The sequence below is a fragment of the Citrus sinensis genome, chromosome 5, assembly GCF_022201045.2.
Source record: "Citrus sinensis cultivar Valencia sweet orange chromosome 5, DVS_A1.0, whole genome shotgun sequence".
Classification (NCBI taxonomy): Eukaryota; Viridiplantae; Streptophyta; class Magnoliopsida; order Sapindales; family Rutaceae; genus Citrus; species Citrus sinensis.
In genome coordinates this window covers 15,476,092-15,488,737 of record NC_068560.1, presented here as the reverse complement: position 1 = coordinate 15,488,737, position 12,646 = coordinate 15,476,092, and the positions used below count along the sequence as shown (strand labels likewise).

Here is a 12,646-nt window from a genome sequence, read left to right as displayed (position 1 = left end):
CCTTATTGAATACGCTTTCAGGGAGAGGAAGACAATCCCCGTGGACATTAAACCGATCAAAGGTTGTCAGCACAAAGATGTGGCTAAATTTATTAAAGTGATAAACAACTATAGAACTTAACCTGAGCAATAAAGGCCATGGCACAAGCTTTCGGCTCAAAAGAGGATGCCTTGTAAATCCCATACATAAGCTTGAGATCAAAATCATAGAGAAAAGTATATCAAAAAAATATAAAAAAAAATCATAAAGAAAAGGCTTAAGCCCAGGTTTGATAGCCAGCAGAAGATATTTCATTTGAGCAGACGAATATATTTGTCACTTTATTAACAAAGGAAGTGACAATGCGTGTAGTTGAAGCATGGAAATTGTGTCAAAAACAAAAAGAAATATGATCCACGACCACCTTTTCTATGCAAAATCTTCTGGGCTCCCCATCTCCAAATCAACACAGAACCAGATCTCAAAATTTTCAAGAACAGCAACGTGAATTTTCAGTCAATAAGCCAAGATGAGAAATTTATGACTCTTCTTCAACTCTCTCTTAATTAAAAGAGATCACTCTACTGTATAGAGAGAGAGAGAGAGAGAAAAAGAATGTTATATGTAGTTTTCTTTGCTTTTGTAATAATTTTACAGTTATTACTGCAAGGAGAAGATAACCACCGAAGGAGTTTCCACGAAAAAACTAGACATTAATCACATTTTGTTTGGTTAGTGCCCGAAATTCTGAACCCAGAAAGTAAAATATTAAAATTATATTACAATAATTTTATTATTATTATTAAACTATGCTTAGACGAGATTTAGTCCCATGAAAAGGACAAAAAGGAGGAAAAAGGAAAGCATATTTTCTATTTTGGGAAAAAGAATTTTGAACAAACACAAAAGTTAGTGGTTTTTTATTTTATTTTATTTTTAAAGGTGTAGTCAAATATAAAATTAGTGGTTAGAATTTAAATGGAGTGATAATTTGTTATTAGTAATTGAAGCCGATAAAGAATAAGCAACAAGAAGTGGGCTCGGCTTTGGGTTAAGTGATAATTCTTTTTCAAAAAAAAAATCAAATAAATGCAATAACCCAACTCAACCAGGTAGTGAAAGACATGAAAGGGCCACTTACAAAGAGAGCTTTTCCAATACTGATCACAAAATTGCATGTGTGAACGCCTTGTTGCAACATTATATATTCTTATTCATTAATAGAATATTGTAACTTTAAATCTAGCTGCAGCAATACCGTAATGGAATCAAAGAGAGCAGAAAATTTCTTGTAAAATTAATTAATCAATAATTTGAACTTCTTTAGTTCTTTTCCTCAAAACGCAGCATTTAATTTGTTGGTTGTCCCACCGTTCAATTCAATAATTCAATGGATCACGTCGCACGCTGCAATTTGCTTTATAAAGCAAGAGATGAATTTGATGATCAACTCTCACAGCTGGCTATTAGCCTAGAAATATGCTCTGCTATTTTTCTTTATTTTTTGGTGGCTTCTGCAGGCTGTCTCCAACTCAAAAACTTTCATTACTTATGCAAAAGGAGAAAAAAAAAAACCAGATTAATTTGTTTCCGATTTTCATTGATATGGTCTTAGGGTGCGTTTGGGATTGAGGTTGGGCAGCTGTAGCTAGAGATGGCAAAACCCCGGGCCGGGTCCGGGTATTGCCATGACCGGACCCTGCCCGGATGCAACCGGTCCGGGTCCGGGTCCGGGCCGGGTTTTAATCCGGGTACCCGGATTTTATATTTTTTAATATTTTATGTGTATATATTTTTTATTTTTTGATAATTTTATAATTTTTAAATTTATTTCAATAAAATTTGACATGAAAATATAAACTTTAAGTGTTTAAAACTTTATATATGTATAATAAATAAGTCAAATAAATATAAAATATTTAAAATAATATATATTTTATAATTTTTTTAATAAAATCCGGGTTCCGGGTTTATCAAGTGATGCCCAAGACCGACCCGGCTTCATACCCGGGCCGGGTATTACCCGGCCCGCAACACCCGGGTACGGTCCGGGTCCGGACCGGGCGGGTATTTTTGCCACCTCTAGCTGTAGCTTAAAAGCTACAGCACTAAAGTGTTTGGTAAACACTAACTGCTGTAGCTTTTAAGCTATGTTGATATGATTTTTCACTTGTATAATATAAAATTTATTATATCTTTAATAATTTTATCAAAATTATTATTTAAAATTTATATTTACTGTATATTATTAACTTTTGTTTCATAATTACAACTTTTTTTTCACAGCAACTGTAGCTTAAAAGCTACAGCACTTCAATCCCAAACGCACCCTTAATATAGAAAATCTGAGATTATTTGCCAAATGACAATTTGCCCCATTCACAATATTTTTTTATTAAATTAATAAAAGAAACACAAAATAATCTCAAAAACAAAGGTGTGTTTGGTATCGTTTCGGTGTTTTTGAATTTTGTTTAGAAAATAAGTAGGATTAGTTTTTGGTAAAAATGAAAATGTATTTGGAAGTTTATCTGAAAAATATAAATAGTGAAAATGTGTTTTACTATAATTTTTATAAAAAATTATTTTAGAATAGTTAAATTATATTTATAAATTTTAGATTTATCTTTTCGTTATTTTATATATTTTTGCTAAAATTGAATAAACAAGTAAAATAATGTAATAATAATTATTGGTATCAAATTATGAGTAGTTTTATTTTTTATATTATTTCAAAGTTTTATTAAATAAAATATTATATACTAATTTATATAATATCCATGATTATTTCAACAAAAATTAATTATTATTTTATTTATGCATAAACATAACAAAATCTACCGTGTATTGATCATGTAAGTTTCATGTTTGTATTTAATACTTTTGGGCCTACAATTTTTTTTCACAGAAAAAGATTACAAAAGTCACAAAAGTATGGTCCCCATACATTTAATGTATACAAGATATAAAACAAAATTCAGATAACGCTAATAATGTGCTTTCTACATTTGTTAAGAAAAGTTAAAGAATGAAAATATTTCATTCTCGACAATTTCTTATTATCGCTATGAAACACTCCTACCAAACGCTTTTTTTTAAATTATTTTTATAAAATAAAAAATGTTCAATAAAAAATGGTACCAAACACATCCTAAATTTCAAGGTCATGAGACATCCAAATTAACAAATTCAAAACGCCATGGAACAGTTGCAAAGTGTTGCTTTACTAGCATGCTAGCAAGGCTAATGAGTAAACAAAATCACAATAAGCAAAAGTGATTCAATTGAATCCTCTATTCTTATCCTCCAATGACCTCAAAAAGAGAGTAAGTGATAGGATGAATGAATCCTAATTTATCCATTATATAAAATAAAGCCCTTGAATCTCAATACTTACATATTGCATAGTAACCTTATTCCCTATTGATAAGAATGAAGTATTATTGATAGAATATTCAAAACAATCAGTTAATAATTGATTTTTTCTGTCTCAATTAGTGATTAAGAAAAACTGATTGTTAATTAGCATAAAGATTGATTGACTCAATCTTTGTTAATATATCATTATTCGCTCATATCAATTTATTATTTTCTTTTTCATGTTTTAAATGCTTATATAAATGGAGTCTTTGTGCTCATGAATTAACAAGAGTGAAGTTTATATTGTTTTAAAAAAGTTCTCACCTATAGTAATATGGTGGGTTCTGTGTACGAGAGAAAGGAATTATACTTGTAGCACTGTTTAGCCCATTAGAAGGTGCAGTGGTAGAAATCCTCAAAATCTTTTTTTTTTTTTAAATAACATTTGATATTACAATTTCTATAACTTGTTCCAATTGCCAAGTTACTAATTGCATCATAGTGCAAGGAGGGATATCTGTGTGCTTGTTATTGCCCTATTTGTGGGGAAAAATTAAAAGAAAAGATAAAATAAATTATAAGAGTCGACAATCGAACAACCACTGCCTCAGGGTGAGGCCCAGCAGCAGAAACTGTAGCTGAATATGTAGGGGAGAAATAGGCAATGGAATGCCGCATTATTATATTGGTTTACCTAAACAAAGAAACGATACTCAAACGTCAAAGTGGGCAGCACCGTAATGGAATCAATGAGAGAATAAGTAACAGGGTCGTTTAGGCTAGCTTCTTTTTTTTGAAAATTTCTTTTATTTTTCCCTTCTTTGTTAAAAATTCTTTTATTTTTCCTTCTACCAATCAATTAGGCTAGGTTTCCTTTTCTTGCAAATTAATTCAATAATTCGATGTAACAATTAGTACCAAGTTTAATTGGTGATGGGCATAATATATTAACATATTTCCTCTCTATTTTTATATTAGTTAGTCTCTTTTATTTATATTTTTAGATGATTAATTTATTTTATTGAAGATTATGGAATAAATTGTGCTTAAAGAAATCAAATTGGAGAAAAGCCAAATATTATTTTGATTTATTATTAATGGGCTCATGGGTAAATGAAATTCAATTTATTGGACTTAATTGTTATATTTATAAGTAGACATAAATTGATTTCGATTTGTCTTTTTAAAATTAGGAATTGATTAATAATTAAATAATTGTTAAGTTGAATTGTGTGGTAGATTCTTAAATCCCGGTAGCCTTAATCTCTTGAATTCTTAATTTGCTTGCATATTTACTTGTATCTTTAGTTCTAATTTTCTTAAACGAAATATTTTCTTTCTATGTAAAGGTATAATTAACTTATATTAAATTTTACTTTCCTAAAAATTAACAGTTCTTATAGGTATGACTTCATTATTCTTAATATATACTTCACTTGACTTATGCATTTACAAATACATTAAAATTTGCATAAAATTTGACTATGTGCATTTCTCAGGTGACAAGAATACACACACACACATTTATAAACTGCCTGCAAACCCATGTACATTTTAATTTCTTAAAATGAACATTTACAAACAGTTTATGAAACTAAGAAATTTGCACCCATACATTGTCTAAATTTAATGTTTTTGGCAGCATACCTTCTGCTCCAACTCAATTTACTTGCAATCTGATATCCCAAAAAAAAAAATTCATAAGTTTCCGTTATATAAATCATTACATTACATGGCAAATCTTTGAAAAATGAAAATCGAAAGATTAAACAGAGAAAATAAGAAAATTTCAGTATCTGATGTAAATTAACATATAAACACCAAAAAAAGCAAATAAAAAAGAGATTTAAGTTTCAGAAACTCGTAATAAAATACAAAATGGAGGAATCATGTACCTGAGGCTAGAGGATAAACGAATGATGGTTTTTGAGGATATGCAGAGATTGTTTTCTAAATAGGACAGAATCTTAATTCTTATGGCTTCAAGAGGAGGTATGTTCTTAAAAATAAATACTCACATGTCATAATATCATTTATTTATTATATAGTTGACATATGATCTTAGAGTTACTTTAAAATTCCTTAAGGAGATAGATACAGCATGAATCTTTCCCCTACAAGATAGGGATTATTCCCCCTCGAAGATTATCATTGACTATAGGAGACGAATCCCTTGATTTTAGCCTTTTAGTGTGACTGTGATTATTTAATTATCTCCACATGCCACATTAGTTTGAAATTATCTACATATGCTTAACCCATATAATTATTAAAATATCCTCAGTTAAATTAGGTTGATACATGAATTGTATGACTCATTGTTGTGTAACGAGTAGTAAATTCTATGTATCGTGTATATTTGTTGCACTGCTCATGCCAAAACAGTTTTGTGAGAGTAGTGATATTTGATCCCATGTATTTATTTCATGTCCTTAGTTTTCAATTACTCGTTTATTTCTGAATTTACCATTATTAAAAAATAAAAATAACAAAAAGTTCTTTTATTCTATGATTTATCTCTCTCTCAGTCTCTTGAATTATCAATTTCTGAAAATTGAGCGAAAATTGAATTGAAGTTGAAATTTTTTATCAGAGGAAGGGAATTAATATTAAAACTTTTTTACAAGAAAAGGACCATTATAAATAATTATTTAGCGTGTTCTATGCATGCGTGTATGAAATAAAAACTCACAATTAGAAAATTAAAAACTTATAGGAGGTCAAGAAAATCTATACTTCTAATACTAAAGGTATTAACAATAAGTTCTTGCTTGAAACATGTCCCAAATTTAATGGTATTCTTGATATTAAACTAGAACCATCAAAGATAAAAGTTTAGAAGCTATATATTTACTCAACCCACCAACTCAATCAGGGGTGACTTTAAGCATAGGCGAACAAAGCAATTACCTAAGACCTTATATTTTTTGAATGCCTCATTTTTTTTTAGTATTTCTTAATAGTTATTTAATTAATAATCATCCTTTTTTTTTAAAATTATGTATTGTAGAAAAGCCTATTAGACATCTTTATAATTAACAGTTAAATCACAACTAAGAATTATTATTTTTTAACAGAAAATCAGTATTTGGTAACCTTAATGTTCAAGAGATATAATTAATAAAATTGTTTAGCCATTAATTCATTCATTATTAGTTTTTCAAAAAAAAAATAAATTTTTTACCTTTTAAGTTTCCTAAAAAATTAAATTCTTTGACTTTTAATATTCCTTTTAATTTCCATTAAAACCTTGTAATATAAAAAATCAATAAATAAATAGATTTCTTGCTCTCTTTTTTTTACGAAGAGAATTATTACATTCATTAATTCATTTAAAAAAGAAAAAATTAGTTTCTTAAAATACAATGTGCATATTTATTATTTGATAATCAATTCATCATCTCAACTTTCTACTATTCTAAATATTCTATTTGAAAATAATATTGTTTTTATGTATTTGTTTGTTTATTTTTGTAATAATTTTAATGGAAGTAAAAAAGATATCTTCTTGGTTTTTTTTTAGGTTTGGTTTTTGAAAATTTTTAAGATATTTTTTATTACTATTAAAATTCAAGAGTTAAAAGTCGAATGAATTTTTTAGTCTTATATTTCTTTAAATATTAAAATTGCAAAATAAAAAAAGGTCCCACAAAAAATTTTTGCCTAAAGCCCCATATACTCTAAAGCCAGCCCTGAACTCAATCATAGATCATGAGCCATACCCTTATTTTCTGTTTTCATGTTGTAAAATCTGTACTTCTAATAATTTTTAACAGCGCATGTATTAAGCGCGTTGCCAAAAAGTGGATTTCACAACAATCATCTTGTGAAGGTGGCTATATTCTTGTTGTTATATCCTATTTTTCTTTGTACTGGGGATGATGAACAAACCAAATATAAATCGAGCAAATAAATTAAGTATAAGGGACCACAATTCTCAAACTGGAAGTGAATTGTCGTCTCAAATTTAATTGCAATGACAGAGAATTAGGTGAAGTTGCAGAAAAATTTTAGAAAAGTGGTAAAGATGACAACAAAGATTGTGATGCTTTTAGAGTTTGCTAGCTCAATTCTTGCTTCATGCCAAGCCTACTTTGACCAATACTTTAGCACAAATGTTACAGGTTCGATTTTCATTACGAACTGTAACCTGCACAGCATAGCTCTGACAGAACACATTACGTATATTGTGAGTTGTCACCGTTTTTAAGTTACTATTGTGAAGTCAACTAACTGGTAGAGCCTTATTATAACTAATGCTGTAAATGGTTATTCTGGAAGCAAATGCTAGCTTGATTTTTCAGAAAAGGTGTTCCTAATTCTTGCTTGGGGGGATTGAATTTTGGATTGAAATGTTTATTTGCGAAATATTTTTACAGGATCCAGAATTGTGAGCTTTGGACATTTCTTGTGGAATGTTTTGGTTATTTTAAGTGTCTTTTGTTACCATTAAATTAACCCTAAGGGAAAAAAAATGCTTATAGTTGGGAAAAGTTTTGATGGATCGATATTTTTCAATATAGTTTTTTACTTAGCTTATTATATATGAGTCATGTTTAGATGCAAGTCCGCATTTTAAATGACTGCAGAAGCTTGTTTCAAATATAGTCATCTTTAGCTTGGTTCAAATTTTTTTCTATTTTATTTTTTAGAAACGACTGCAGAAGCTTGTTTGTTTAAACTTGAAAATAGGTAAATGTCTTGAATAAAGTTGATGATGGTAGTTTCATGTAAACCTTTTTTTTTCTTGTTGTGTCTAATCTCTTCATGTACAGGTTCTTGTGGTCAACTTGAAAATGGCTAAAATTGTGGATAAGGGTAACGAGACTAACTTCAAGGAGATCGATGATGTGAACCAACAAAATGAAATTTTAAGGAAAAATCAGCCTTTCATTGTAAGTCTTCTGATAGTAAATATTATGTGTTTGATTGTTGGTAAGTATTTGTTGGAATTGTAAAAAAAAAAAAAAACTTAGAAAAATGATCTAAAACTTATGAGTCGACATTAGGTGAGAAATAAAACAAAAAATATATACACCACACACAGGACTAATAAATTGAAGGAAAATGGGCAAATTAATGTTGAAGTAATAAATAGGAACAAGAAATTATAAACAAAACAAAAACTTAGAAAAATAACATAAAACTTATAAATTGACATTAAGTTTGAAATGAAACAAAAAGTTTGTAAACCGGGTATAAGACTAGTAAATTGATGGAAAAAAAAGGTAAATAATTAATATTGGAGTTGTAAATTGGAATAAGAAATTGTAAATAAAATAAGAACTCAGAAAAATGACATAAAACTTGAAAATTTACATTAAGTGTGAAATGAAATAAAAAAATTTGTAAACTACATATAGGACTAGTAAATTGAAGGAAAAATGAGTAAATTAATGTTGGAGCAGTAAATTGAAAAAAGAAATTATAAACAAAATAAAAATTTAGAAAAATGACATAAAACTTGTAAATTAACATTAAGTTTGAAATGAAACAAGAAATTTGTAAACGCACATAAAACTAGTCAATTGAAGCAAAAAATGGTAAAATAATGTTGGAGTGGTAAATTAGAAGAAGAAATTATAAAAAAGACAAAAAATTAAAAATAATATAAAACTTATAAATTGATATTAAGTATGAAATAAAAAAAAAATTATAGACCGCACATAGGACTAGTAAATTAAATGAAAAATGAGTAGATTGGTGTTGGAGTAGTAAATTGGTCTTTGGAATTGTAAAAAAAAAACTTAAAAAAATGACATAAAACTTGAAAATTGACATTAATTGTGAAATGAAATAAAAAAAAAATGCAAACTACGTATAGGACTAATAAATTAAAAAAAATGGGTAAATTAATGTTGGAGCAGTAAATTGAAACAAGAAATTATAAACAAAATAAAAACTTAGAAAAATGACATAAAACTTATAAATTGACATTAAGTGTCAAATAACACATTAAATTTGTGAATCACACATAAGACTAATAAATGTAACCTCTAACTTGAACAAAAAAATATAATTACTGATTACTTACTTATTTATTTATGATTAATGGTAGAGATTTTTCATTCAATCTAACGGTTTACGTCTATTACGATATTGAAACCGTAATTTTAATTATGGTATTATAGAATGACCCAAATAACAAATTAAAAAAGCAACGGGTTGGCAATACAAAATCAAAAGAAGGACAAAATATGAAAAGCAAGGTACGTAATTCCACTGAATGGAAGCCCTAAACTGTCCCCCCAGGGGGTCTACCAACAAATTAAAGCTCTGGAGAACTATCACTTCTATCTAGGCATATAAATTATTTACTTAAGTGTGTTCATCTTTATTACATGCTCTCTCACATTATAGTTCAAATTTATTTAGGAGAAAGTAGAAATGGGAGCTCACCGCTGACTTATAGGGCATGGCTACCGTGCAGGTATGTATGTGATGTAGAGGTAGATGCTTACCATTGGATTCAGTAATATGAAACCTAACGGATAAGATTAAATTTATAATTAAATCAACTAATTTGAGAAGACTAGAAATTCAGTTATCATGTCCCTTGTATAACTTGTGAGTAATAGTGCGGAAATTAATAGCAGTAAATATGAAACTACCGCCATTAAACATATAATTTTTACCCAAAATTTATATCGTAAAACCTTAAGCAAAAAATTTTAAATTTAATAATTATACTTGAAACCACCACCATCCAATATGGAATTAAAACTTACCTAAAATCTTGAAGCAAATTATTGTGTAAAACTAATAATGAGAACATGATACTATTAATCGACATAAAACCTTATGAGATGAGATTAATAGTTTACTATGTGAAACTTGAATGCCAACATGAAATGGAGGTAAAAAAGAAAAAGTTTTAGGATATTTGGAATATCCTACGTCAAACATAAAATTATAAATATGAAACATTTTACTTAAGATAAATATGAAACAGAAAACATGAGTATGTTAAAACATGAAAAACAAAACGCTAGTCATGAAATTTGAAAAGTTTGACCTGAAACTTGAATGGCAAAATGAAATGAGAGGGAAAAGAAAATTTTGTGTGTATTTAGAATTTATGATATAAAAAATGAAATAAAATACATGATCCTTTTAGATGTTAAACACGAGACAAAAATTATAAGACATGAATTGCACTTCTATCTTTTTGCAGATATAAATTTTATTTTATTTTTAATAATACTGATTATATAAAATATTTGTTTCATTTTTTCTATAATCATCCTTTTTTATTATTTTTTAAAAATTATATAAATCATAAATATTTTATTTTAATTATAATTTTAAATTAAGTTGTCAATAAATGGAGCAACCGATTACTCTTTTAAGTTAAAACGGTTGGTTTAGCTGCTGGCAGCCAAACAACGAGGGGCGCTTAATATTGAGCCCCTCTACCATGCAGGCCTTAAAGTCTCGGTATAGTATTGGTAGCCACAATTAAGGAGAATAAAAGAAGCAGTAAATAGTAAGGGTTATTTTTACTTACCTCCCCTGAGGTTTCACGTAATAACAATTTAATAAAAAGTATGATGGTATTATTACATCCCTCCCCTGCTATTAGTATTTCTGTCAGTAGACCGTTTATGAGCTGAAAAATGACGAAAATACCCCTTAATGGCTTAGAGGTACAATTTCCCAGTTGGTGTGTTCTTCAAGTTCTATTGAAGCCCTGATTACAAAACCGAATCCAATCTCCGCTCGACGAATCCGATCATTTTGGAGTCACAACCCGATGCAAGGAATTTGTTTCCGCTCCCAATCTTTCTTTCATCGAAGGCGTTGCCACTAAGGATATCCACATCGATCCTTTTACGCTGCCCTCAGTCCACATTTTTCTCCCCAAGTTTGCACTAAACCATCCCGAGCCTGACTCCAGCCGCAATCAAAACCTAAACCGCGTGCGAACTCGAAGAATGCAGAGGCGGACCTACCACGCGACCTGCTTCATCTGTGGAGGAACAGCTACGGCTTCCCGAATGCGGCGGTGGCTGTGAGGAAAGAGGAGTATCAGAGAACCAGCTACAGCGGCCACGGCAGTGCCGACGAGGAAGCGATGAGTTTGAATGGGAAATAGGAGGGGGAAATGGGATGCAGAATTAAGAAGCGTGGAAAAAGAGTACGATGGGGACCACGATGGGGGCCACGATGGGGACCATTTCCACTTGAGGCTTCAAAATTTTCTTAGTGAAAAATAGCTAGTATCCACTAGCAGCACTATAGCAAAATTGTTTTGTTTGTGGGTTTAGTTGCTATTGCTTTTTTCAATATTCAAATAAGACGGTGTGGCGTTTCCTTCTAGAAATCATTGCTTCGATCTTCCCTTTTTTTTTTTTAACCCCTCCCCCCTTTAAATAAAGAATTCATTTAGCCACCACGAATGTGCACAGGGGGTATGTGCTGGTGGATGTGAATAGGAGGAAACTACCAGTAATGTTGCAGTTCCACGGTAGCGGGTGGGTGAGTGGGGGAATCGCAAGGCTCTGTGATGTGATTGTTGTGGTGGTTGGGTAAAGGTTGGCGCCGGAGAATCAGTTCCCCGCTGCGTTTGAGGATGGGATGAAGGTGTTGAATTGGTTGGGGAAGCATTTTTTAATTGTTTTTACCTTAAATGCCAAATACTAGCTGGGATTAATGGGGTATTTTTGTCATTTTCTTGGCTCATAAACAGTCAACTGACAGGAATACTAACGGCAGGGGAGGGATGTAATAATACCACCATACTTTCTGTTAAACTATTATTACATGAAACCTCAGGGGAAGTATGTAAAAATAACCCTAAATAGTAAAGACAGCACTGCAAGTTTGCAACATCAGCAAAACCAACGTAATAATGACCAAGCTAAGTGATATCAGCAAGGGTCAAAATTGCATCAACAGGGAGAAAAGGTATGGGCCACAAAAGCAGCGATACAAGGAAGGTTCACTAGTTCATACTTTCTATTATGCAATTATTTTATTTATTTATTTATTTTTTTACACTACTAATTTCTCAAGATTATTTCCATTGCACAAATGTTTCAAGCGTTACAATCAAGGACAACCGTGTGCTTATGCTAATTCAAAACCATCACATGCACTCTTTAAAAATTTAAAATAAAATTAAGTAGTACTGATAATATCTAGCTATATGTCTACCATATCATATCTTTATGAAAGAAAAAATGTAACAGAAATAAGCAGAGCAAAGGAAACTGCCAGCATAATCAAACTCCAGAGCTTGGTTATGTTTCACGCTATTATTCTTCTTAGGATTTGCTTAGAGGTAGGACAAATAAATTTCTTTGC

At 30.0% G+C, this 12,646-nt stretch overlaps 1 protein-coding gene across 8 annotated transcripts in view; it reads right to left on the bottom strand.

The window, feature by feature from the left end:
• The window catches only part of LOC102615128 (phosphoribosylaminoimidazole carboxylase, chloroplastic-like), a 43,122-nt gene extending 42,378 nt beyond the window's left edge, over positions 1–744 (bottom strand). For 3 of the 8 annotated variants that reach the window (XM_052440634.1, XM_052440626.1, XM_052440628.1), the window contains exons 1-2: positions 405–744; positions 123–191 (exon numbers count right to left, since the gene is read on the bottom strand). The gene's annotated coding sequence lies outside the window, so the exon portion shown is untranslated. Of the gene's footprint in view, positions 1–122; positions 355–404 lie in introns of those variants that run through there. The other 5 variants (XM_052440636.1, XM_052440635.1, XM_052440632.1 and 2 more) reach the window with 3 other exon arrangements.
• Between the last annotated feature and the right edge of the window lie 11,902 nt (positions 745–12,646).